Source organism: Podarcis filfolensis, assembly GCF_964270895.1.
Source record: "Podarcis filfolensis genome assembly, chromosome: 14".
Lineage (NCBI taxonomy): Eukaryota > Metazoa > Chordata > Lepidosauria > Squamata > Lacertidae > Podarcis > Podarcis filfolensis.
The window spans coordinates 7,383,806-7,408,317 of record NC_139616.1 but is presented as its reverse complement, the minus strand read 5'-3'; the positions used below and the strand labels follow the sequence as shown (position 1 = coordinate 7,408,317).

At 43.3% G+C, this 24,512-nt stretch overlaps 1 protein-coding gene across 9 annotated transcripts in view; it reads left to right on the top strand.

The window, feature by feature from the left end:
• CELF6 (CUGBP Elav-like family member 6) overlaps nucleotides 1–24,512 on the top strand; it is a 181,214-nt gene that overhangs the window by 31,340 nt on the left and 125,362 nt on the right. For 2 of the 9 annotated variants that reach the window (XM_083586711.1, XM_083586710.1), the window contains exon 1: nucleotides 294–403. The exons of the other annotated variants lie outside the window; for them this stretch is intronic. The gene's annotated coding sequence lies outside the window, so the exon portion shown is untranslated. Of the gene's footprint in view, nucleotides 1–293; nucleotides 404–24,512 lie in introns of those variants that run through there. 9 annotated transcript variants of the gene reach the window in all.

Sequence of the window (24,512 nt, the reverse complement as noted above, 5' to 3'; positions counted from 1 at the left end):
AGCTGCACCACAAGTTATCTTCACAGCAACCCTATGAGGTAGGTTAGGCTGAGAGAAAGAAACTGGGCCAAGAACTACATTCTGAGTGAGGATTTGAAACCAGGGCTTCTCCTTGGTTTGTGGCCGATGCTATGATCCTGTAATTGCCTCCCGAGCTCAGCTGGAAAAAGCTGAATTCTGCCATGTTGGCATTCAGTTTCCTTGCTGGTTGGCATGTTTTTTCCCCAGGACCTGACAAACCCGACACATTGGTTGTTCAGCTACATTGTTGCACATTCCCTTTAAGTGTGGGCGTGTGATGTGAGCATGTGCAAAGCCGAGGTTTTGATGAGGATGGCAGAGCAGCTTGGCATCCAGGCTAAATGCTTGCCGGTCTGAGGCTGACAAAGATGCAGGAGCAAAGGTAGGGATGAGAGATGACTGTATGCGTGAAACTTGGATCTGCTTTGCCAAAGCTGAGGTGCAGTTCCAATAAGGAACTGTTCCAATAAGGTTTTCTGCCCTTGGCGGTTGAGGAGTGAAGTTTGTGCCTTGGAAATCTCTGGTCCTCTTCCTCCAGTGAGGCATTTTATTAACTCTCCTGATGTTTTGGTTGCACTGAAACTGACTCTGGCAAAGACACGCAGATCTTTGATTAGCTTGCCCTCCGCTATGGCATTTTCCCTTCATATGATCCCTTTCAGAAGGGCCCGTTTCAGAAGACTTTAATGAGGTGGGGGAGGTGGCAGCAGAGAAAAAGGGGCAGTTGCACTTGTGAGCGTGCTCTTCCCTGCACACAGGACTGTAATTTGTGCTTTTGCTTCTTGGTTTTCCCTGCTGAGTCTCACAGGGAGCTGTTCTTCAGCACTCTTGCCTGATCCATTCACTCCCCACCAGCAGCTCCAAGAATTACAATCCGCTCAAGTGGTTGCAAGGTGGGGAGGGAAGCCTCCTGCTGGTTTCAATAGAGATTTGGATGGGAGCCCAGTTCTGCGTGCGTGTGTGTGTGCATGCACACACGTGTGCGTGGGAGGGATTAGGCATAGCTGGGGAGAAGGTGGGGCGGGGGAAATAGCCAACCTCCCTCTGCCGAGGAACAGAGCTGCAGTTAGCTTGAAGAGCAGAGAGCTGAGCTGGAGGATGGGATGGTTTAAATGGAGCTCGCTGTAGGCAGACCCAAGTCTGCCAGGCTGCTTTCTGATGTGATTTGCCTGACAGTCCTCCACAAGGCCATTTGGCTGGGTGAAGAAGTAGCATGTCTCTTGCTCTGAATGTCTCAGTCAACTGGACCTAAGCAATTTCTTGCCCTCTGATCTATGGCATGGGTGAGCCCAATTGTCACAGGTCAGTGGTGGGCGGGACCAGAGACCAAAGGGGGTGGATCAACAAATGGAAATGTTAGTTTTCTACACCATGGACACTCATGTCTGTCTGCCTAACCAGGCAAGCAAAAGGCATCATCGGAGTTACGGACACCTTCTAACCAGGCCAAAACACTCAAGGAGGGTGCAGACAGGGTTGACGAGGGGTATAGTCTGAGGAGAGTCCAGAGGGCCAGATAATGAAGCCTAGAGGGTTGCATATGGCCCCTGGTGTTGAGGCTCCCCACCATTGATCTACACAGTGTGTGGCGTGGCTTTTATTTTCTGGTGCCAGCTACATTTTTTAATGAGGAGGAAGTGACAGTGCAACCACTTTTTTTGGTTGTACAACTGAGAAGGCCAGTCAGCTGCATGCCAGCTTTTACAGCCATGGTTGGGACCCTGGGACCCTCCAGATGGCGTTGGACTACAAACACCCATCATGCTTGACCATTGGCCATGCTGGTTGGGGATGATGGGAGTTGGAGGCCATCAACTCCTGGAGGGCCACAAGTTGCCATTCCTGCTCTACTGAAAGGCTGCTCTACCCTGGCAGTAGAAAGAAAAGGAGGTTGGTTGCTTTCTCCAATATCTAATGTTTTATAAGTTGTAGGCATCTTGAAATAAAGGTTGGGCATGAGGAAGGATGGGCCAAACTCCGTTGGCTGTTTCATGCAATCTGTCTATTTTTGAGCCCCTTCTCTGATTCCCACCCTATTAGAATTCTCTGGGTTCACTAATGTTGGTCTTCCCAACTCAACTGCTGGGGTGAGCAGGTGTGTGTGTGGGGGGGGGGGGTCTCTTTGCAAGAGGCTCATTGGCCTTGGAGGCAAAAAGCTGACGGCTTTTACACATACTAGATGCAGCACACTGACAGATGGTAGCTTTATGGAATGAAAGAACTGTCCATAAATTACCAGCGAAACATCTCTCTGTTGCCACCCCCCCCCACCGCCCCAGGTTAAGGCTCCAAGCAGAGAGCATCTGCAGCTGTGCTTGGTTCCATGCTGGGAATTGTTTCCCTTTGCTGCTTTCCAGATTCCTCTGGTGCAGGTACACAACCACCTTTTGTGTGTGTGTTATAACTCAAGGGCAGAGTGCATGCCCTGCTTGCAGAAGAAAGTCCTGGCTTCAGTCTCCACCCAAAAATATTCCTGGGCAATGGAGATTCCTGGGCAATGACTGATTCCTAGGAAGTGCCACAGCTCAGTGGTAGAGCATTTGCTTTGAGTGCAGAAGGTCCTGGGTTCAGTTCTTGGCATCTGCAGGTAGGACAGGTAATGTCTCCTTTCTGAAACCTTGGAGAGCCACTGCCATTGCAGACAATACTGAGCTTGATGGTATAAGGCAGCTTCTTATCTTCTGAGAGCCAGCATTTGGCCAGCTAAGCCAATGGTTTGATTCAACATGTTCTCTATCTTGCTCCAAAGGGCAGGGCTAGAACCAATGGGTAGAGAAATGGCAGGGAGGCAGGAACCAGGCTAAATAGTCTGAGAAACTTCCTAACTGTAAAAGTTACTCAATAACGGAGCAAAGTGCCTTGGATCTTTGCTGGAGATACTTAAATAGAATCTGGGCATCCATTTCTCATGGATGCTATATTTTCCCACTGGCTGTTCTAAAGGATCTGATGCATAGCCTCCTTCAACAGATCCCATTTTATATCACAGTTCATTGGTTTTGTATGCTGGGACCAGCCATATATCCAACACAAAGAAGGCTGCCCTGTAACTTGCTGTGGGATTTCACCAAGTGTAATGAAGCACAGTTCATTCAACTATGATCCAACTGGTGGTCTGTGGCCAGTTGCTTATACCCACCCATGGAAAAACCAGCCAGGAAGGTGATCCCAGCTGCTTTGCTCTGGGGAGGATTGGCCAAGCCACCTGTGTGAGGTCTGGACGAGGTCAAATATTCCCCAAACCACAAGCCATTGATCTTGCCTTGCTTGTGCGCTGTTCTGCTTTATGTGGGCTTCGACCTCCTGAGCTTAACAAAGTGAAAATAAATATTTAATTATTCTCCTAAATAAAAATCAATAGAGCTGCTGGTTGGCTAAGTAAATCAGGGGGCCCATAAATTTTCCCCATGCGCTGCTTGGAGTTCTTCCATTAATGGCTGTTCTGCTGCGCAGAAGCAATAATTAAAAGGTGGGAGGGAGAACTGGCAGGGGGCATACAAGGAAATGTGAGGCTGAACTGGAGATTCCTGCCCCTGCAGGATCAGGGTATCCTGGGATTGGATCCAAAAGGAATCTGTCGATGATGCTTGATCTGCTGCACCATCTGTTGAAATATGATGGAGTGAGCAAAGCGAAGAGTGAGCAGGGGAAAGTGTGACTCACACTAAGCAGAAACACCACTAAGCAAAGGTAGAAACACACCTAACTTGGTCCAACCTGGATAAGGTCCATAGCTTGGCGGCAGAGTGCATCCTTTGCATATAGGTGGTCCATTCAAAAATGTTTAGGTAGAAGGTGATCAGAAAGCCTTAAATCTTTGAGAGCTACTGGCAACCAGAGGAGACCATACTAGGATAGGCAGCTAAGCAGTTTGACTACTAAACAGCCAAAAAGCTGGACACAGAAGCTTTCTTTTTTTAAAAAAAAAGATATTTATTGAAATTTTACAGACAAAAGAAAGTTACAGAATAAGAAAAGAAAAAGAAAAAGAAAAAGAAAAAAGATACAAAAATGCAAAGAAAAATACAAAATACATGAATAAATAAAAAACAAATAAAAACAGATCAATCTTTTCGTATCTTATATTTCAATTACTTGTTTCCTGACCTCCTCACACCTCCCTTTTTTGTATTCCAGTTCACATAGTTAATTCAGCAAATCCTTTCCCTCTTTGTTTTTATCTTAATTCTATATCTTAACATAATATAACTTTATATTTTCATCTAATTATCAGTCCATTTTTACATATTCTTTTTAACCTTATTGCTAAAGCCACTTCATTTCAATCCAGCATCATTTTAACATTCATTAATTTTACAATGTTTCTGCAAATAGTCTTTAAACTTCTTCCAATCTTCTTCCACCAACTCATCTCCCTGGTCTCGGATTCTGCCAGTCATTTCCGCCAGTTCCATATAGTCTATCACTTTCATCTGCCGTTCTTCCAAGGTGGGTAGATCTTGTGTCTTCCAATACTTTGCAATGAGAATTCTTGCTGCTGTTGTTGCATACATAAAGAAAGTTCTGTCCTTCTTTGGCACCAATTGGCCGACCATGCCCAGGAGAAAGGCCTCTGGTTTCTTCAGGAAGGTATACTTAAATACCTTTTTCATTTCATTATAGATCATCTCCCAGAAAGCCTTAATCCTTGGGCACGTCCACCAAAGGTGAAAGAATGTACCTTCATTTTCTTTACATTTCCAACACTTATTATCGGGCAAATGATATATTTTTGCAAGCTTGACTGGTGTCATGTACCAACTGTATATCATTTTCATAATATTCTCTCTTAAGGCATTACATGCTGTAAATTTCATACCTGTGGTCCACAACTGTTCCCAGTCAGCAAACATTATGTTATGTCCAACATCTTGTGCCCATTTTATCATAGCAGATTTAACCATTTCATCCTGAGTGTTCCATTTCAACAGCAAGTTATACATTCTTGATAATATCTTAGTTTTGGAATCTAACAGTTCTGTTTCCAATTTTGATTTTTCCACCTGGAAACCAATTTTTTGGTCCAAGTTATAAACCTCCCTTATTTGATAATAATGAAGCCAATCTCGCACTTTATCTTTTAGTTTCTCAAAACTCTGCAATTTCAGTTTGTCACCCTCCTGTTCCAAAATCTCCCAATATTTTGGCCATTTGGCCTCCATATTGAGCTTTTTCTGAGCCTTCGCTTCCATCGGTGATAGCCACCTTGGGGTTTCATTTTCAAGTAAATCTTTATATCTTGTCCAGACATTAAACAATGCTCTTCTGACAATATGGTTTTTAAATGCTTTGTGTGCTTTAACCTTGTCATACCACAGATATGCATGCCACCCAAAAACATTATTGAAACCTTCTAAATCCAAAATGTCTGTGTTCTCAAGAAGCAACCATTCTTTCAACCAGCAAAATGCTGCTGATTCATAATAAAGTTTAAGGTCTGGCAGGGCAAATCCACCTCTATCCTTTGCATCAGTTAATATTTTAAATTTTATTCTGGGCTTCTTGCCCGGCCAGACAAATCTAGAAATATCTCTCTGCCACTTCTTGAAACAGTCCATTTTGTCCAAAATTTGCAATGATTGAAATAAAAATAACATTCTTGGCAATACATTCATCTTTATAACGGCAATTCGACCAAACAAGGAAAGCTTCTAGTTTGGCCATATTTCAAGATCCTTTTTCACTTCTGACCAACATTTCTTGTAGTTATCTTTAAATAAATTTAAGTTTTTAGCGGTCATGTTAACCCCCAGGTATTTTACTTTCTTAACCAATGTTAAACCCGTCTCCTTCTGAAACCTCTCTTTCTCAATCGGTGTTAAATTTTTCTCAAGAACCTTAGTCTTTAACTTGTTCAACTTAAATCCTGCCACTTTCTACGTTCTTGTGCAAACTGGACATAGCAATGCCCAGTTCAGTTTATGCACTTAAAAACAACTATCTTCAAAAAGAGTTAAACACACACAACTTTATGAATAACTTTTTGCATAACCTTAAAAACCTTTCCATTGTACAAGGGTGCCCATTTGCACAGTGTTTGCAAAGTACCAACATGAGTGGTGCCACACAGAACTAGTGTGGCATAATGGCTGGAGTGTTGACTAGGACCTGGGAGAGCAGGGTTCAAATTCCGCACTCTGCCATGAAGCTCAGTGGATGACTTTGGGCCAGTGGCTGCCTCTCAGCCTTATCAACCTCTAAGGGTTGTTGTGTGAATAAAACAGAGGGGGGGGCATGTATTCTGCCTTGAGCTTCATGGAAGAAAGGTGGGGTAGCAATGTAAAAATCATTCTATGGAAATTTCCCTAAGAGCCATCTTGGATTTAGTTTTCTAGTGTGAGGTACAAATTCACTCTTCCATCAGCAGACATTCTCTGTGCTTTGCATCCAAATCCATAATAAAGTAAAAACTTTCCTTGGAGAAATGTTTGCATGCCTGGGTGGTATGCGTTGTTTTTAAAGAAACAGCTGCTAAGAAAACCAAGTATTCTGGAAGTATTCTGTATCTGCTCGTATGCACATACTTTATCAGCCTTTTTGCTCTGTCGCAAGCTAAGCACGAAACCTCCAACATCTGGGCACCATTTATTTATCCTTTGACTGCTTATCAGGCTTTTGTTGTAAACCAACCAAACCGGCCACTTTTCCAGTAGCCTTGCCTCCTGCATATATCTCATGCATCCACCGCAGTTGCAGCCAATGCATCTTTAATGCTTTGTGAATGTGGGCCGTAATTGAATGCAGAGACCTACTTCAGCTCTCAGCGTTTGAGCTGGAGTGCTGCAAGGTAAATAGAGTCATAATGAAACTCGTGACTCTAAACATGTAAAAATATAAAATTTACTGTTTGATATCCTATATAGGAAATGCAACTTTTGAAAACCACAGTGTTGCAAGAGCACAATGAGAGAGAAATGATCTGTTGTTTTTGTTGGGTTGTTTTTTTTTAAATGACTCCTAACTTGCTTTCACAGTCTTTTTTGTAAAATCTCTATCATTTGCACACTCAGTTTTTACAGAGAAATCCAATCATGTTGCTGCCAGCCCATTGCTTTCTGTGTTGTCTTCCTCCTGTTGTTGTTTTTAGATTTGATTTGTGATGATTTCAATTTTTTAAAAAAACTTAAAATGCAATTTTTAAGTGCCAATTGCCAGGTGTGGATTGACAAAGTTCTACTGAGACTCTTCAGAAATGCTGTTAGTTTATTTTAAAAGGGATTCTGGCCTTGTAATTAATTGCTTCCTGTTCACTTGTGTGACCACAACTTCCCTGTAAGTGCTCTGCTTCTGTCCCTCTGCAAAAAGAAAGTCGAACTTTAACTACAGGCTTCAATTATGCAGCAGATTTTGATGTTGTGTGGCAGGCATAGGCAAACTCAGCCCTCCTGATGTTTTGAGACTACAATTCCCATCATCCCTGACCACTGGCCCTTTTAGCTAGGGATGATGGGAGTTGTAGTCCCAAAACATCTGGAGGGCCGAGTTTGCCTATGACTGTTGTATGGTCACATAAATCCATTATGTCCCCACAGGTAAAAGCAGCTGACATATTCAAATAACCAACAGAGGAATGTCACAGCTATGCAAACAACCGGGAAGCAACTAATTACAAGTGTACAAGGGGCTTTAAAAGGTTAAGGAGGGACGCACTTATTAAGGGGCAGTGTCAAGGAGAAGCAGTAGCTTTCATGCAAAGGACCCGGTTACAACTAATTACAGGAACCTAATAATTAAAGGAGAGAAGCAAGGCTTTTATGGGAAAGGGACCATCTTCTGAGAAAACCTACAGCAGGTTATTGCACATGGAGATGGGCACTGCTAGATTTTTATGGGGAATAGAACAGTGCAGTAAGTGCCATGTTTTTACTTCGTCTTCCAGCTGAGTGCGTTAAACCAACGGCTCAGCAGCCCTAAAGGGCCCTCATGTGGAAGCAACCCAAATGTCAGCATCCAAAGAGTTAAGACAGATAACCTGAGAGTCTTCAGAATTCTCGCCAGAGAGATTTGGGACTTATTTCCATTAATATCTCAGAGGATTTGAAAGAGTCACCTATCTTGTCAGGGGTTTTTAAAAAACCTTTCTTCTGTTTTAGGTGTTTTCGTCCTGCAATATTGTATCCAGCGCTTGTTTTTGTTTTGTTTTTTGAGAAAAGGTGCTGGAAGTCACCATGAACTTGTTACATTAAGTGCTACACATTAAAAATTTGGGGGGGAAAGGTGCCATACTGCATACACCTGAGTACTTCCAAAAAAAAGCACTGATTGTATAACATATTATGTTTTATCTTACATAAAAGGAATTACCGGTATGTATCTTCCATGACTACAGGTATGGGTGTATCTTTGCAGAGAGGGTGAGTTTGGGGAATTGAGATGCATTCCATGTGTTGGGTTGGGTTGCAAAGGGAATATACAAGGTGGAGGCTTAGTTAGGACTTAAATCCTGCTGAAACTGTGTAAGTTTCCGTTGCTGTTGCAACAGAGACTGACATGGACTAAAATCAGTACACAAATGCATGCAAACTAAAAAAAAAACACAAAAAACCCAGACACAACATTATCATCACAACATCCCATCAAATAAAATTCTAAAGACCTTCAGTTTTGAACTTCAGGGCAAAAACTAGATTTTGAGTCTTGGAGGTTGAGAGCAGCTTCTTGAGTTTTGAACTACCACACACACAGATCCAGATTTATTTTTATTCATTTGCAAATGTCTGAATGGCTCTGCCAAGGGATATTTGAGGTTAGCTGCATCTGTGTGAACTTAGCTGTTTTGAATGCCTCAGATTTTGAAACTGTATGTAACCTTAACTTTTGGCCCAGTATTGATTATTAGAATTTAGAGTTTAGTTTTATGTGTCCCTTGCTTTTTAAAATTGCATGGCAACCTTCAGTGGACGTGTTTGATCAGCTGGTGTGTGCATGCACCTGAGCAACAAATATTAAGTATGTGAATTCGAGGGGGGGCAGACACAACAGGGAAAGAGAGAATAGAAGCTTCTGGGATGAAATATGTATAAATATGTAATATGAATTTAGGAAATGAACTCTGAGTATAGTACAATTCCTGGCCCTTTATTCCTTAACCCAGGGGTGAGGTACTTCCAGCACATCATTTTAATTAAGCCTCCCAGGCCTCCCTGTTTGGTCCATGATGCAATTTTGGCCAAGGTGTGCCCATCTACCCTACACCTCGCATCATATATGACACCAGGTGTAGGGCAGGTAAAGACAAAGGGAGCTTTGCTAAGTCCTGCCCAAAGCCCTGAGCACATTGTCACACCAGTTCTGGCACTCAGTTGAACAGCAGGGCTTGCCCTGTGCTTTACTCTTGCAGAAGGTCCTGTCTTAGCTGGGTCATTTTCTCTCTTTTTTCTCCCTTCCCAGTTGGCATCATCAGACTTGGTAGGTAAGGCTAAAGGTAAAGGTAAAGGGACCCCTGACCATTAGGTCCAGTTGTGGCCGACTCTGGGGCTGCGGCGCTCATCTCGCTTTATTGGCCGAGGGAGCCGTTGTACAGCTTCCAGGTCATGTGGCCAGCATGACTAAGCCACTTCCGGTGAACCAGAACAGTGCACGGAAATGCCATTTACCTTCCCACCGGAGCAGTACCTATTTACCTACTTGCACTTTGATGTGCTTTCGAACTGCTAGGTTGGCAGGAGCAGGGACAAAGCAATGGGAGCTCACCCCATCGCGGGGATTCAAGCCGCCGACCTTCTGATCGGCAAGTCTTAGGTTCTGTGGTTTAACCCAGAGCGCCACCGCGTAGGTAAGGATAGAAGTACCCAAATTTCCAGAGCTAGAGGGGGCTGGTTTGCAGAAGTGGAGATGCCATCCTCCAGGCTGTTGAAAAGGAATGCCCTTCCTCTTAAAAACTTAATGAGTGCCTGTTCTCTTGGTACTGATTCTCTGCCAGAGCTCCAGGAAGGAGAAATTGGGGGCTTTGCAGTGCAACTGGCCAGTCCTGGAGAGTGGGCTTTCAAGTTTTTGCTTTGAAAATAATTGAATCTGCTTTCTCTCCCCATTGTTTTTCTTCTTCTTTCTCTTCTTAAAGTTTGTCCGTTTGCAACAAATGCATTTTACTGAGCCAATAGCTCTCCGTGATCCTTTTGATTGAAGTTGAGCCCTGGCTGAAGGGGAAAGGAGGAATATTTGTGTTAGTGCCCCTCTCGCTTGAGCTGCGCTTTCTCTCTGCCACCCCTGGCCTCTCCTCTCTGCCTTCTTTCTCCTTCATGTCTTTCTCTGAGAAATTCGAGAATACTCCACCTCTGCTGGAAAACCTGGCCCCCAAATCAGATGGCAATGTGGCAGATCTGAGCTGAAGGGAAATGGGACTTTCTTCCCATGGAAAGCCAAACAGGGGCACTGGCTCTTTGATATTCATGACATGCTGTGATCGGATTTGTAATAGCCCTGAGCAGCAGAACCTTAAATGCCCCTTGCCGCATTGCTCTATCTGTGACAACCGCCATTTCCCCCTCTACATGATTGTTATTGGCAACTTCCAAGTTGTTTGAAGTTTGTCACCTTTGATATTTTTCAGAGTGGGGACTTACTGTATCCCTCATCCTTCAACACAAGCCCCATTTTTTACTTTGGCTCCCTATTTCTCTTGTATCTGATGTGTTCAGATGTAAAGGAGGGCAGTAGAGGAGCTCCTGTCTTTCTTAGTAAAAAGGTAAAGGTAAAGGGACCCCTGACCATTAGGCCCAGTCGTGGCCGACTCTGGGGTTGCGGCACTCATCTTGCTTTATTGGCTGAGGGAGCCGGCGTACAGCTTCTGGATCATGTGGCGAGCATGACTAAGCCGCTTCTGGCGAACCAGAGCAGTGCACGGAAACGCCGTTTACCTTCCCGCCGGAGCGGTACCTATTTATCTACTTGCACTTTGATGTGCTTTCGAACTGCTAGGTTGGCAGGAGTTGGGACCGAGCAACGGGAGCTCACCCTGTTGCGGGGATTCGAACTGCCGACCTTCTGATCGGCAAGTCCTAGGCTCTGTGGTTTAACCCACAGCACCACCCATGTCCCTCCTGCCTTTCTTAGTACTACCCAAAGAGAGGATTTTGGAATAGGAAACTTTGGGCAACTTGCTGCAGGGGCCACAATGGCCTCTTCTGCAAAAAGTGCTAAGGTAACCTCCCCTGAAGTTGGTGCCTTCCAGATTTTTTGAATTAAGCCCCCATCAGTTCCTGTCAGGGATGATGGGAGTTGTAGTCCAGAATATCTGGAGGGCACCAGGTAGATGAGGGCAGCTATTAAAAGTACAGGAGCTCCACCCTCTTTTATATCAGATCTCTCACTGTCTTTCTGTTCCTGGTTTTAAAAAATAAAGGGGGGAAATGAACAGGTAAAAATGGTAGTGATTAATTATGTCACTTTTACCACTGATCTTTGCTTTGGAAGGAAAGTATTTTGCTTTCACCAAGGTCCCAGTGTGGATGGGGGGTTCATATCTGCTGCTCTGTTCTTTTTAAAACAAAAGAACCCTAACCCCGGCATAGGTAAACTCCAGCCCTCCAGATGTTTGGCACTACAATTCCCGTCATCCCTGACCACTGGTCCTGTTTGCTAGGAATGATGGGAATTGTAGTCCCAAACATCTGGAGGGCCGGAGTTTGCCTATGCCTGCCTTAACCATCCACACTATTGAATTGTATGAAATGGTATCCTGTCTAGTTTGGCCCAGAGTAATTGAGACATTTGAATAGCATTGACAGCTTACATGTCTCCTAGAGCTATGATTTCAGAGTTGTTTTTTGCAACCCAAAGTGGTGAATAGGATCCACGCATAATTCACCACTGGAGGAAGAGGCTATGTAACTGTCTTGGGTCTGTGCCCACTGCTTCTCAGCTCTGTGCTGGTGGGGAAGATATGGATTGAGCTGGTTGTTGTCCTCATCCATTGTGATCTTGGCCACTGAGAGGAGGTGACTGCCCAAACAAGGTGGAGAAAAGCAGAACTGGAATTCTGAAGCTTGATTTGGTAAAGTCAGCATCCCTGACTGGATCAAAGACGCCAGTTCAGAGTCCTGTACCTAGAGTTCAGAACCATGGACAGCAATCTTGAAGCTAAGACAGAAGGAACTGGCTTGAACTGACTGGAAGAGATGTTGGTGGTCATTTGGTCCAGGAAGAGCAAGAGAGGATCCCTGACAGATGGCCAACCAGTGAAGGGAGGTTGTGCACTGCTTCTCAGTACCAACTATTCCAACTCCTACTGTTAGAAGTTTTTCCTATAGTTTAACCAAAATCTACTTAACTGCAATTTCCACCTGTTGGTTCTAATCCTGCTCTCTGGAGCAACAGGTAACAAGTCTGCTTCATGCTCTACACAACAGCCCTCCAGACAGATGTAGACAGCTTTTTTGTCTCCCTTTAATCTTTTCCACTCTGGGCAAAACACACCCAGTTCTTTCCACCACTCCTCATAGGACTTGCATTTCCAGACCCCTCAGTATCCTGGCCACACACACACACACACACACACACAGAGAGAGAGAGAGAGAGAGAGAGAGAGAATGGCCTCCAGTTTGTCAGTGTCCTTAAAATGTGTTTCCTAAGCGGTCTTCTAGTCTGGCATGGTTGTTATCTTGTGTGCCTTCAAGTTGCTATCTTCAAGTTGCTATCTTGTGTGCCTTCAAGCCAGACTCAGACTTCTAGAGGTTTTCTAGACTGCAGGGTTGTTGCTTTTGTTTTTGAAGAGCGGTAATTCAGGCCTGACTCCACTTTAAACCCTTTTGCTCTCAATTCTTCATACACAAACAATTGGAAGTGAACACATGCCAAAGTGTTTTAAAAGCAACCCCTTTGAGTAAACACAGCCGAAGCTGAGCTGTGCTGAACACCTCCTTAAATTGGACCTGTATTCCAGTCACACGTGGGTTTCGATTCATTTCTGTTTACCTGGTGATAAGGAGCCAGCTGCTCAGTTGCACTTTATTCTAGCATCTTTTTTGCATGCTTTGTAGAGAAAGGAAGAAGAACAGTGGTAGGGAAGGACAAAGCCAAGGCTAGGTGTGGCGATGATTGGGGAAGGCAGGAGTAACATTCCTGATCCTCATTGGTAGGGAAATCCTTTATCCTGCATTTGCTGTGCAAATCCTAGGTCATGGCATAACTCCTGAGGAATAAACTTGTGGTTCTCTAGATGCTGTTAGGTTCCAACTCCCATCAGCTCCAACCAGCATGACAAGTGGCCGAGGGTGATGCAGGCTGTAGATCAGCAATATCTGGAGAGCTGCAGGTTCCCCACCCTTGGAGTATCTGACCCGTGCTGTTCCATGCATAGTTTTGCACTTCCACTTTCATTGCATTGCTCACTGCCAACCCGGAATGCCTCGTACCCTTAAGGGGGACACTAGAGTAGATGAAACCATAGTGATCTCTTTGTGCCTGTAGCCGAGTAGTTCCATGGAGGTGATAGAAGAACAATAGACAGGCAGATAGACAACTAGCTCCATTTGGGGTGGTGTTAATGAGAAATCAGATCAGGACACAGCACTGAGCAAGTGGTGTTTGTGCTTTTTTGCTATGCCATTTCCCCAGTTTAAGTGCTTCTCTCACCTGAAATTGCTATTTTTTTGGGGGGGGGTGCGGTACAGTGATAGTATAGATATCTAAAATTGCATCTATCTCGTTCCTTAATAGGGTCAAGAGTTGCAATCCACATGGATGCAAGGTTGCTCCAAAGTCCATCCATGCAGTTGAGATATTTCATAATATTCTAAATAAATTTCTTATGAATTTAAGCACCAAGGCACTTGGGACAATTTTGCAGTCATGTTGCTAGACCTTGATGTATATAGTTATATGCTTACTTGTATTTGTCTTTCGTTGTCATTTCAGTTGTCTTTCGTCCTTGCTTATTATCTACTATCATCATCAATGGGTTTTGTTTTTCTAATTATGTTGTGGCAACACTGTTTTGCCATTACACTTATTAGCTTCTAGTACATTTGCAGGGGAGAGTGTGTGTGTTGAATTTTCTTGTATGCACTTCCAGTTTGCTTTTGAGGTTCATCCTTCTCTTTTTCTCTCACTTTGGGGATCATATATCTAAGCAACTTTGTGAACTATACGAAGAGGCAAAAATTGTGGTTCAGTAGCCGTGAGAGAGGGAGCCAGAGTAGAGTATCAGTACTTTCCGCTCTTCAGTCCTGAAAGACCCTTTCCACCGAATTTGTGTCTGTTTTTTAAAAACATGCATTTCCCTCCTTCATTGAACTCTCCTCTGTAGTCACGAAGGATAAAAACTTGTCGAGTTGGTGAAATGGAAGCTTTGTTTCTCAGGTCCACAAATACTATTTACAAATTCCTTTTTCTATCCTCCAGGAATCTGGTTTCAAGCAGAGAGGTGTCCTCCTCTTCCTCCCCCATCATTCGTTATTGCAGTATAATCGAGGCAGCACAGATTTCGAAGCAAATCGGTGTTCACAGAATTAAGTGGAAGTGTGCAGCATCATGGCCGATGCCTCCAAGACTACCGTCCTAAATGCATACTTCAAGGGAGCATGAACAGGACTAGGCTGCATAGGTGGTTTGCCTCTCCCTGTATGTGGCCTTTCCCTGATGCTCTGAGCTGTGCACACTCACCCACAGCCCCAGCAATGCAAGGATGCATTGCAATCTGCCCGCCTGCCAACCCTTCCCCCTTCAGCCCTGCCTTTGCTGCATAGGAGCCCTCTTTTTAGGATTCCAACCACGTGCCCAGCTGCCATGTAAACCCTGGGGTTCTGATAATCTGGTGCATTTTTACATCCCATTTGTGTCAGTTTATGTAAATTTGACATTTGTATCAAAGAGCCTCCCTAAGCCTCTCGGATCTGCTGAGCCAAATGAGAGCAGCTCAGTGTGTCAAACACCGGAGTGTCTGGGGGCAGCAAAGCTGCTCTGCAGCATATTGCCCTGACTCCCTCTTCCTTCTCTGCTCCTTCTCTGTCTGGCTCCTCATTGCTGGGGCTTAGGAAAGCACATCAGTCCAGAGTCTAAGGCCCTGATGCGTAATGGTGTGGATTGTTTAATTTATAGCCACAGAATCATAGCAACACTTTCTGCTGGAGCAGAGCCAGAATTACCTGCTCTGAAACCAGAATTCTGGTGGTCATGAGGCACAGAACTGGCTGTGAAGGCACAGTGCATCACAACTCCCAGGAAATATAGTCTCACGAGGCTCCCCATTAATATTCTGACACATGTGCAGAGTTACCTATAATGTTCACAGGTGTTCATAAATCCATAGCTACAGAGAAACCTGCAGGGATTGCCACATGTGGGTGTGCATACACAGAGGAGAGTACAGGCAGGTGCGCATGCTGTGAGCTCAACAATTTCAAGTTCTCTCTCAAACTAAAGAGATTCACTCTTCAGCAATAAATAAATAAATCTCTGTTTACATTTACGCAGTGAAGTAGTGTTTATACATTGTGTTCTTCCTTTTGCAGAGCAGAGCTAAACATTACGTTACCAAATAAAAGCTACTTCGGAGAGGGGACAATGGAGGAGGTGCTTAACCTTATTCCACTGCTGCTTTCCCATTGCAACTCCCTCTTCAAGTCACCCACTGCTTTAAATATTCCAGGTGTACTTGCAAGTTAAGCACGTATCTGCAACCCCCTGGGCGGAAAACCAGCAGTGGCAGGTGGTAGTGGATACTTGTAGCAGGAACATGTCAGCCAAGAAAAGGGTGAAGCACGCACTCTGCACCACTGCTCCCCCCCTCTATATTACCTCCTCCTGACCTCCTCCACACAAATGTTGCCATGGGGCTATGCAGCTGCATGTAACTGTTCCTCCCTGATGTTTGGCTCATTGCTACTTGTTGAATGATTTTCAACCTGGTTATGTGAGGCAGGGGAAAGGTTTCGAGGAGGTGATGAGCAACATGGTATACTGCAGGTGGAGAACATGAGCAATGGGAATGTCCTAGACAGTGAAATGAGCGGGGAGAGTGCTGTTGCACTCAGGTTCTGTTTGTGGGCATGGCATCTGACTGAGTGCTATGAGGATTGGATTCTGGACTAGATGGGCCTTTGGTCTGATTCAGCTCCAGGACTCTTCTTATGTTCTTAATCAACAGGTAGACATATGAAGGCATTTGTGATGGGTTCCAAGGGCTCTTATCGGGGTTTTTGTTGTTGTTGTTGTTTTGGTGTGTGGCTGTGATGTAAAAATTGGGGTTTGGCTTTTGCTGCCCAACTCTCTATAGGACTCTGAGTCCCCTAAGTCCATGACCGGTCAGAGAAAAATGAATGGAGGCAGGATGCAGTGGAAAGCAAGGCAGATATTTATTTTTCTGTTGCAACAGAGTTCCCTCCCCTCCTTCCCAGGAGGGAGAGACCCTGAACAAAAGTGTGCAGGAACCTTTAAAGACTTTTGACATTGCCCAACCCCCTTAGCCAAAGACCATCCCAAAATCATCGTACATACATCACAGGAGGCACTTTACAGCAGAAATGGTTGCTGGTTGCATTACCTGGGCAGTCTGGCCATTCTTTTGTGATGGTTAATACTTTAGTTGCTGAATCCAGGTCACAGGCTCACCCTATTCATGCACAAATACACCCTTAAGACAGGATTTGTAAGCAAAAAGACAATGGGAAGGCTTTCTCCATTTGCCTCCCTTACTGCAGAGAAATATTTGAGGTCATTGGGAGAGTCGAAATGGCTTCAGGATTGCTCTCCTGTAATATTTCAGACACATGGTTTATATATTTAGATATGTGTGCATTTATGAATATTTATTCTGTATTTGAGACCATAGAATTCTTATAACAGCTGCTGCCCAGAAATCATTCTCAAAGCAAAGTTCTCAAAAAGGAGAACCAGATACCATATTCCCACATGGCAACATTAAGTCAAGTCAATCTTTATTGTACAGTAAATATATTAACCACAGTGTATCACCAACAAACAATTCCATAAGAATACAGAATAAGTCATTGATATCACATACTGTATATTACCATTGTGCGCATTACATGTGGCTCTTCTGTACAGTCTTATTAACTCATTCTTCAGGATGTACAAGTGAACAGTGACTGCACCCATTATAACTGATGTGAAAGGGATGATTTTCCGTAAGAAACAGCACGAGAAACAGCTTGCTGTGTGGCCACTAGGAACATGGATTTGCTCTCGTAAGCAGGTGTCAGGAGCTGCTGGGATCTCTATGTAGCTGCCTTATGTGGTCAGCGACTGAACTCCAGATGGCAACCTCACAGTGAATTTCTCTAAGGCCCTGGACTGATTCCACCCACACAGGGAAGGAGTATAGGGCTTGCTGTTCTAGTTGAACCTTGCTTGAGCTACAAGGTCTTCCTGAGCTCTGCCATGTTTCTGTATCTTTGGCAGTTCTTTGATTCTTATTTGTGGCTTCTTGCTTTTGGAATGCATAGCACAGAGTCTCTGAGACAAACATTCAACTACCCCTTGAATGACTCAGTTCCCAGCTGGTAGTGAGGTCATAGCCTGTTCATCATGAGTGACAGGTAAGTATTGCATAGATCCTGGTGAATTTTTCCAAGTCTGCTTGACTTGAAGGGATGTCAGATTTTATAATCTAATGAGAGTGAGGCCAAGACTCCAAGCACCAAGAAGTAGTATTGGTGTTTCTATGTTTACTCAATAGATTTTCATTATACTTGACAGTGATGGGGGACATGTGAAATAAATGTGACTCAACATGGTCCTTCTGAATACAATCTAGATGTAGGGAAATCAGGCTAAAGAAGGGCTTTGGGGGATTTTAAGGATAATGATTCTATATAAGACAGAGTGGGGAACACATAGCCCACCAAAGGTTTCTAGACTGCTACTCTCATCATGCTTGACCAGCGGCCATGCTCACTGGGGCCGAGTGGTGGGAGTTAACAACACCTGGAGGACCACAGATCTCCAACCCTGCTTTAAGATGAAGAACCCCGCCTTGGGGGAACATGATCTGGAACAATATTTCATTTCACAACAATACGCAAAATGGTTACACCAATACACAGAAAAAAACCAATATAAAAACAACAACTGCATATTGAATCAAATCCCTTTTTTGCGTTAAAGTATTATCAGCTACATGAGGTCTGCAGGCAGGGGAACAAGAGGAAAAATTGACCAAATTGTAACAGATTATAAATATGCCACAGAAGTATATACTAGCTTGGGGCCAGGAACATTTATTTTGGGGTATGAGCCCTAGGGGAGCAAACAAACAGCAAATCATAGGTTGTCCATAAATTCTCCCCTCTTATAACACAGTCAGCAAGATCAAGATAGTAGTGAACACACTGCACTTACTGAAGAGAGGACCAGAAAGATTCTCCATCAGGCCTCTTCCAAAATGGGAGTGGAAAATATTTAGGGCTCACCACATAGGCATTTGCCTCCCATTTGGGAGGCTCAACTCCAAGAAGGGCAGAGTTTGGGATCTTGCTAGAAGCTACATTTTTAATATTGCCAAGGACCTGGAATTCAAACATGCAGATAAAGATGAGGTTCAGCACCATGGACAGCAGCTCTCTGTTCCAGCCATGACCATATTAGAAAACTCGGATCTTCCTGCAGAAAACTGCAGCAATTATCAGTGAAGGCAGGGTTCATGTGTGTGCTTGCCCCTTCCCTCCAAAAGAAAACCTGCTGCCATAACGCATTCCCATATTCAGATCCTGCCATTGGAATTAGAGCTTTAGAACTGGCTGCAAAGGAGAATGTGAGCCATTTGAATTTCAACCCCATCCCGTCCCAAACGCTTGACATGTGTTATGACATAATCAAACCATCAGGTTTTCGGTAGGTTTGGATTTAAATGGTGATGAATATAAACAAGCAGGAGACAAAACATATACAAATTGCCATTGCAACATTCCCCAGTGCCACTGTTCCAGAGTGCAGTGGCTGGACTATGACTAACGCATGCATCACCAACCATTTTTAGCCCTGTGGACAGGTACCATGAACACGACACCCTCTGGCCACTTCCCTCCCATCTCTCCCAAATCAGCTCCCCAGAGAGAGAGAGGGAGGGAGGGAGAGAGAGAGAGAGAGAGAGAGAGAGAGAGAGAGAGAGAGAAATAAAGTGTGCACATAAACACTCAACTTTCCAGTGAAGACGGTAAACAGTTCCCCTTGCAGGGGTCTAGTATATTTTTCAGCAAGAACAACAGACCTTTGCATCCCAGGCAGTTCAAGCTAATCAGTCTGCTATAGTACACTTTTTATATCTGCTACTATACCAAAGGGGGTCAGTATATCCCTGCAGCTATTAAAGTTTTAAAACTAGGATAACATGATTTTTAAATAACATTGTTTGTTAGTTGTTTTTGCTGGTTGAAATGTATGTATGCGTTTGGGTTTTTTGCATAAAATATTGTAAGTCGGTTTAAATTGCCATGGCAAAAGGCAATTAATTAACTAACTAACTAACTATCAATTAATTAATTAATGATATCAACCTCCCTGCTTCTTTATGGAGCTGCCATTTGGGTGAGCGGAGTGTCATCTGAATTGTTAAATTCCTGCAAGCCCTTCTATGGATCTCAAGATATGTTCCTAATGCAGCTGTACTTTTGGAAATGGGACTGTGTCCTTTTGATATAAGAACTTGGTTGGCAGCCTTAAAGCTTTGGCTTAAAGGTCCTTTTTTTAAAAGAGGAAGAGGGCCCTTAGCACATTTACCTGAGGACACCTTTTGTAGTGTTTGGAAAAAGCTTGTTGCCCCCAAAGCTGCCTGTATTGAACTCTCACTCATCTTCCTTCTTCACATGTGACACAACAAAGCATCTGCCCTGGAAAAACAAAGACCGTGGAGCATTTCTTTTGAAGATCTTCTGATTCATTCATGCACAACCTGTTCACCTTGCTTCTTGGGTATCTCTCACAATGATCCTTGCCTGTTAGCTGTCTACTTCAGGAATCTTTATGTTGGCAAATATTGCAGAAATTTTACTCTGGGCTGATGTAATGTTTTTCCATCCTAAATGCTTTGGGGAAGGTATGCTGCCTCCCTCTCTGTAATAATCAGGAGATAGAATCTATAGAACGTGTCCTTCGATGCTGCAGTTTGGCAGCATGCGGTTGGCCCTTTACTGACCAAATTTCCGGAAGGTCAGTTCAATTTTATGTCTAATATCTGATGGCAAATAACCCCCCCCAAAAAATGTCACTCATAGTAGCCTTAAGAACAAGAGAATAACTCACCATCTGAAACTGGAAAGACAACCTCCAGGGTCCAATCCAAGATAGCTGTAGCTCTATATAATTGTTTTTATGTCACACTTCTGAATCTGTTTTGCTTTGAGATTCTAATGTACTGTATGCTTTTATTTCATTTCATTTTTGGTATGTGAATGTAATAAACCTGTATTGACTTTGCTTTCCCAAACAATCTGTGTAAAAGTCAGATCCAGTAGAATTAATCTGAGCCTTGAAAAGCCCACAGAGCTGAAAGAGAAAGAGGGAAGGAGTGTCATTTAACTTGGTGGCCGTCACTGGCTCTTGTGGGAGATAATTCCATACTTTAACTATGCAATGTGTGAAAAAGTATTTTGTCTGTCCTCAGTCTTCCAACGTGCAGTTAAATTGAATTTGACTGAGTTCCAGTGCTATAAGAGAAGAAGAAAATTGTTCTCCAAATCATGAATAATTTTAATACACTTATATCACGACACCTCTTTCTCACCTTGAGGAAAGACCTCAAGGGCACCATTGCACCCATGGGTGCCATATTGGTGACTGCTGCAGGTCTAGCCCAAAGGCTATGCAGCTGTTCCTATCCCTGTTTTTCTCCTTTCCCATATCAGAGAAGCCCATTTGTTAGCAGTTGTTGTGCTCCACATCAGGTGGCTCTGGCTTCTGTGGAATAGGGGACTTTGCTCTTTATTATTTGCTCAGTGCCCTGACACAGGATATTGCAGGAGAAGGAGAAAGGAATTGACTTGCCCCCCCTTCCTTTGAGAAAGAGGCAGGGATGGCAGCAGATAAAGATGTTCCATGCAGCTTCAGTGGGTATTCACAGATCTAATAACTAAGCCTCCACCTGAGTGCCTTCCTGTCACTCATGTCAACATCACGGGCAAATGTTATTAAAGGGAAGGTCAGAGCAATCTGGCACTTGAGTTGTGTACTTGGGGGGGGGGTGTAGAGAAAGAGGCAGTGAGAACCGCACAGATAGTATGAGCTTCTTAAGGGTACAGCGGGACGTGGCAGCGCTTCACAAGGGCTAATGGAACAGAGCAGGAGAATGAAGCTTTAGTGAGTGTCCAGTTGTGGGCGCCACATGCCAAGAAAGGCCATAAGGTAAAGGTAAAGGTACCCCTGACTATTAGGTCCAGTCGTGGCCGACTCTGGGGTTGCGGTGCTCATCTTGCTTTATTGGCTGAGGGAGCCGGCGTATAGCTTCCGGGTCATGTGGCCAGCATGGCTAAGCCGCTTCTGGCGAACCAGAGCAGTGCATGGAAACGCCGTTTACCTTCCCGCCAGAGTGGTACCTATTTATCTACTTGCACTTTGACATGCTTTCGAATTGCTAGGTTGGCAGGAGCAGGGACCGAGCAACGGGAGCTCACCCCGTCGCGGGGATTTGAACCGCCAACCTTCTGATCAGCAAGTCCTAGGCTCTGTGGTTTAACCCAAAGTGCCACCCACGTCCCTTAAGAAAGGCCATAAGGTAAAGGTAAAGGGACCCCTGACCATTAGGTCCAGTCGTGACCGACTCTAATTGGTCTGATTATAAGAAAGGCCATAATCAGACCCAATTACATGCCATCCTTTGCTTCTTAGCCTGCAATTCCAGCAGAGATGCCAGTCCTTTGGAATCATGGCATGAGAAGAATAAAGCACATGGGGAGACATGGGGGTCATTTTCAACAAGTTTACCATGAGGAAGAGGGATAATCATTTTTACCAGAACCACCGAATGAAGGCTGCAGGAATTAGTATGCTCCTCAGGGCAGAGACATAGCCAACTGTGCTCTGTAAAGCACCTTGCATATTGATGGCCAATGGAGGTGGGTCCATTAGGGGTAATGGGGTGTTGCCCCACTAACCTCAGTCTACCCTCAGCCAACCCTCACCTGCCTGCCAGGGTGTTGGTGTTGGCACTGCCTGTCAGAATCCTCCTCCTCAGTCTCACTGTTGCCCTTATTGAAGTTAGCTGTGAAAAGGATGGAGACAATGCCAACATTAGATGGCTCTGCCTGTCATTGGTTCTGCTGCCACCTGTTGTTTGGGTTCCCTGCCTTCCACCCTACCTTTCTCAATGGGCACCAGCCATCACGGCTGAGGGCACAATATAAATAATAACAATAACAATCTCATTCTCTGAATACAGGGAGGGAAGAACAAAGGTTGGGACCAGTACTTTAGATTCTAAACTCAAGAATATTGCTAGTACAGGAGCTGGGCTAAAAGAATTTTAGAGTATTTTCTACTTTCTTAACACTCTGATTTGAAAGACTAAATGAGATTTTCTGACCCGGTGGTTGCAAAATGGATTCTGCTGCTCATTATTGACACAGAAAGGAATAGTCAATGGATTTTTCAGGTTCATGCTGAGAGCAAACCTTGGGAAAACTTATTCAATCACAGCTTGTAATTTTTTTGGTGACATTTTGTTTGCATGGTATAGTCAACTGTGGTTATATAATTTCCATTGACACCTCTCCTCTACTTTATCATTTTACAAATGAACTTTGCTACGCAACTTTAGCTGCATGGTTTGTGATCCTATGAAACAATAAGATAAAATATAACCAAGACCCTCAGGGCAGGCCCCAATGCAAGCATCATGTTATAGAGGTGTTCCCACTTCAAGTGCATCATTATTGTTGTTATTATTATTATTATTATTATTATTATTATTATTATTATATTATTATTATTATTATTATTATTATTATTATTATCATCATCATCATCATCATCATCATCATCTTCACAATCAGATTTGGAAATATTTGTTCTGTATTCCATATAAATGTTAAAGGGAATATAAATTGAGTGATTAATGCTCGTGTCTGCTGGCCATTGTGAACATTGCACAAGCCTCATGAAGAGGGTAGTGTGACCATTTTCTGGTGAAAATACATAATCCCAAACAAGCCTTGGAGAATGTGGATGTATTGTATCATGTATTGTGGATGAATGTTGTACATTCTTTGTTCATTATGCATAATCCCCACCAGTGCAGATCTCAACAAAAGTGCAGATCTCAACAAAAGTTTGTGCATTCTCTGGTCATTATGAAAAAACTCCAACAGGTCTTGAGGGAAGTGTTAGATCTAAACCATATGATCTACCACTGAGCTTAGGTCCCTTCATTTTTTTTTTAAAAGATATTTATTGAAATTTTACAGACAAAAGAAAGTTACAGAATAAGAAAAGAAAAATAAAAAGAAAAGGAAAAAAAATACAAAAATGCAAAGAAAAATACAAAATACATGAATAAATAAAAAACAATTAAAAACAGATCAATCTTTTCGTATCTTATATTTCAATTACTTGTTTCCTGACCTCCTCACACCTCCCTTTTTTGTATTCCAGTTCACATAGTTAATTCAGCAAATCCTTTCCCTCTTTGTTTTTATCTTAATTCTATATCTTAACATAATATAACTTTATATTTTCATCTAATTATCAGTCCATTTTTACATATTCTTTTTAACCTTATTGCTAAAACCACTTCATTTCAATCCAGCATCATTTTAGCATTCATTAATTTTACAATGTTTCTGCAAATAGTCTTTAAACTTCTTCCAATCTTCTTCCACCAACTCTTCTCCCTGGTCTCGGATTCTGCCAGTCATTTCCGCCAGTTCCATATAGTCTATCACTTTCATCTGCCATTCTTCCAAGGTGGGTAGATCTTGTGTCTTCCAATACTTTGCGATGAGAATTCTTGCTGCTGTTGTTGCATACATAAAGAAAGTTCTGTCCTTCTTTGGCACCAATTGGCCAACCATGCCCAGGAGAAAGGCCTCTGGTTTCTTCAGGAAGGTATACTTAAATACCTTTTTCATTTCATTATAGATCATCTCCCAGAAAGTCTTAATCCTTGGGCACGTCCACCAAAGGTGAAAGAATGTACCTTCATTTTCTTTACATTTCCAACACTTATTATCGGGCAAATGATATATTTTTGCAAGCTTGACTGGTGTCACGTACCACCTGTATATCATTTTCATAATATTCTCTCTTAAGGCATTACATGCCGTAAATTTCATACCTGTGGTCCACAACTGTTCCCAGTCAGCAAACATTATGTTATGTCCAACATCTTGTGCCCATTTTATCATAGCAGATTTAACTGTTTAATCCTGAGTGTTCCATTTCAACAGCAAGTTATACATTCTTGATAATATCTTAGTTTTGGAATCTAACAGTTCTGTTTCCAATTTTGATTTTTCCACCTGGAAACCAATTTTTTTGTCCAAGTTATAAACCTCCCTTATTTGATGAGCTATGGTCCCTTCAAACTGCAGCATGCTGTAAGTCTC